Below are 3,776 nucleotides of genomic sequence, written 5' to 3'. Positions count from 1 at the left end.
AAGGTGGTCAACTGAACACCCTTCGTCGAAAAATTATACTACGTAAAAGGTAAATATTACTTGATATTGATTAAAAAATAGACTTTGAACACCCTTACATACCCCAATACTTGGTCTCAGTTTCCCAGACACCTACCATTACACTCAAAAGTGAATTGCGCATACTATTGCTATCGATATTGGAAAAAAGCATTTGCTTATTTGTATTAAATCGCTTTATATTGTCCTATCTGAATTTCCATATTTCATAGAACTTCGTCAATACCCTCAAATTATACAAGAAAAGAAAAAATAGTCAGACCAGTTTGTTGCCTTGTGTAAGTATAGTAATCATCAAGAAAGCTTATGTCAAGTAGCTCTTGTAGCTCTCGTAGCTCAGTTGGTTAGAGCACCCGTTTAGTAAGCGGGAGGTCTTGAGTTCAACTCTCAACGAGAGCATTTTTGTTGAAACTTTGTTTTGAAAGCTTTGCATTTTTAATTTTGACAATTTCATAAGCTTTGTTGAAACTTCTTTTCCCTTCATTCACAGGGAATACTATCGTTTTCTGCATCTCCTATGCATCGCGTTCAAAGAAACAACTATAGTAGTCAAAAATAGTAATAAAAGGAAAAATAAGAAATAGCATGTTAAATACGTAAAAGAAACTGTATCGATTTGATCGAAAGTCTGCTCAGTTTTATAATAACACCAAAATAAACAATATTAAGGTTTGACATGAACTTTAAAAAAATAAAATATTAAGTTTTTGAATCCCTTTAGCAAGATTTTTTTTAAAAAAATATCTCCTTATGTGAATTTCTAGCTCATTCAAGAGGACCTCCTTATCTTTTTTTTACCATTAGTTTGACACGATTCTCATACGAAGGAAAGGAGAGCAGCATGTACCACGAGGTGCCAGGGGCGGATGCACGTTTAATGAAACGGTATCATGTAATACCACTTTGTCAAATTATTTTATAAATATATGTATTAATACTGTGAGAAACAGATAAGTACGAAAAAATAACAACACTTGACATAAATTTTCTCTTAGTGTGTTGGTTATATGCTTGGTTTTGCTCTAAAAGGTTAGAGGTTTGAACCCCAACTAATACATAATTTTTTGCAAATATTTGAAAAAGTTGTTCTAACTTAAGTAGAATTGTGATGAAGCATAATTGAAATCAAATCATTTTCTAACTTAAGACTCAACAAAACTTTTAGACTAAGACTACATCTTATCGAGAAGTATGATAATTAAAATTATTATTCCAGTTCTTCTATAAATTTTGACACTGCTTATAAAAATTCATGTGTACGCCCCTGGAGGGGGTAGATAGTGTCACACCTCCTTTTTACCTACACCCCCCCGGAAAGGTATATATAAAGGAGTTTTTTCCAACTTAAAGTGACAATCGAAACGGGATTATTTTTATTTAAAGATTCAGAGTCGCCACTTGGGATAATTTATGGTGTCCCAAGTCACCGGTTTCAAATCCCGAATCGAGGAAAGATTGACTCTGTATTACAGTCCGCGAACTAGAAATTCGGGTAAGGAATTTTGTTAACCCGGGAGAAGGTGTTAGGCATTCCCGAGTTCCGTGGTTCTAGCACGGTCGCTCAACTGTTATATTTGGCTTAATTATCTGATTTTAAACAATTGGGAACCTATGTCCAAATTTTAGTTTAAACCTCTTTTATTCATTTTGTTAAAGAAAATTGCAACGTTATTAAAACACGTCTCGAACCACGTCACATAAGTGCACCCGTGGTTTTTGACATATTTTAACATTGTTAAGATTTGGATTTGAGTCACATAAATGTGCACCCGAGTTTAGGAAAGTAGATTATTAAATACGCGCCTAAAGCAACTACGCCTTTGCACTGTGCGAGGGCCATGAAATTTCGCTAAATGGCACGCCTCGGTTTCTAAAGAGCAAACACATTAATTAAATGAGGGCTGTGCGTTTAAAATTTTATTTGGCACGGCGAGCTTCAAGTCTAGATTCGAAAGAAGGCTGATTTAATTAACTAGAAGACTTAAAGAAATTCGCATCTTTTATTCCGAAGCTAAGGTTCATTGAGCTTAATACTTAGTGGGTTGATACTAAAATTGATCCATTGACTGTTTGATGAGACTAAGGCCAACAGCAAGCCTTATAGCCTCAAACAGGCCAGGCCCGACTGGATAAGCAATATGTGAAGGGCCCAGGAATATGCCAAAGAGACGTCAATGTAGCATAACAGGCCCAAGAGGCCCATCTCGATGTACTGCCTGTTGCATGCCCATGCTAAACCCCAAATTGACGACAGGGAAAGTATGGCGTCAACCAAAAATATCCAAGACTATCATGATTTAAACAACCTGCTGCAGTTAAACAAAACACTAAACTGAATTTGAAATTCTCAATTAAAGGTACCAAAACCTCATACTAACAGGATACTATGGGAATGCACAACTAGAACAAACTAACTTATGTAAGTTCGACAATCAATCACAAACTGGTTTTAAAAGAACAATTCCGTAGGTGAAAAGACATACTATTACACTATTGATTATGGTATACTTAACAAGCTATTACAGTGATCCCATGGCACACATTGTCCAAATAACCATTTCAGTAATTGAATCCAAACCTCACACTCATACTCTATCAAAATCAAACCGACAAGTAGACATAGTGTTACAACCCATATCCACATGTGTTAGTTCATGCCATATATTAGTTAACATAAATCCAAGAAGGAATTATCTTTGAGATGATAAGAAGTCAATCCTATTGGTCTTAAGTGATACAAGAGTTTATAAGGGTGATTAACAAGTATTAGAAGTTAAATGAATTAAGGATGTTGTAACTCGTATTTTCAGGTAATATAGTGGTGTTTAATACACTCAAGAGGTAATTTATTAAGGTATTTTAATCATATAATATCCGTATCATAAGTCTTGAAGTCAAACGAGTTATGAAACAAAAGTCGACAAAAGTTATCGCAACTTAGGTTCATAATTTTACTTAAACATTAGATCACATGTTTCTAATCTTTTCTCCTAATTTACAAGGAATTACGGGGTGATCTACCAACCAAATTAAAGATCTATGAGTCTAATTTCCAACTCATTAAACCGTTCATCGATACAATCTCGGAGTAGAGAGATATTTGCATTTTCACAAGACTGCGCCAAGCACCTCTCTATGGGGCCCACTAAGGCGGTTTAAGATATTTGGACCTATATAGGATGACTCCAACCCGTTTTAAGTCATTTCTTCTCACTATTTTCAGACCTTAGAGCCCTAGGAACATCCTCTCAAGGTTCTCTCAAGATTCAATACCCAAAAAAAAGGCAAACAACACAAATCAAGTGTCGGGAATTCTGTGGCGCTAGTAAGTCTCTTGTTCTTCTTGTTGTTGCTCTTTTTTATGTCGTTCCAGCTCGTGTGGGAGGTTGTTTTAAAGGTTTTATGTTCTGTAAATACTCCCTCATGTTCTTAATATCAATCCTAGGTGATTTCAAGCCTTCTAAAGTGATTCTAATGCCGAAAAACACTAATTGATCGCTAGTTTTGTTTTTTTTGTTGTTGTGGCAGCATTGGAGGGATATTTCATGGAAATTTAAGGTCAAATTGGAGTTGTTCTTTCTTTATAAAGTTAAGGAACCTCTTACTCTATATGTATTTAAGATTATCGAAGTTGCGGCTAAGCCATTGAATCTAGAACTTGTGAAATATATATCGAAAGGCTTGGTAGTAATGTTATTGTTTTGTGGACTATTTTGCGTTGTTGTTGGGCTGCGTAT

General features: G+C 35.2%; 1 non-coding gene across 1 annotated transcript; it reads left to right on the top strand.

Moving 5' to 3' along the window:
- The first annotated feature begins 364 nt into the window (after window positions 1-364).
- Window positions 365-438, top strand: TRNAT-AGU (transfer RNA threonine (anticodon AGU)). The gene has a single exon. It is a non-coding gene; the product is annotated as a tRNA-Thr (tRNA).
- The last annotated feature ends 3,338 nt before the right edge of the window (window positions 439-3,776 follow it).

Source organism: Nicotiana tabacum, chromosome 1 (genome assembly GCF_000715075.1).
Source record: "Nicotiana tabacum cultivar K326 chromosome 1, ASM71507v2, whole genome shotgun sequence".
Taxonomy (NCBI): Eukaryota; Viridiplantae; Streptophyta; class Magnoliopsida; order Solanales; family Solanaceae; genus Nicotiana; species Nicotiana tabacum.
Note: the sequence above shows the minus strand (reverse complement) of the source record. Positions and strands in the feature narration are given on the sequence as shown.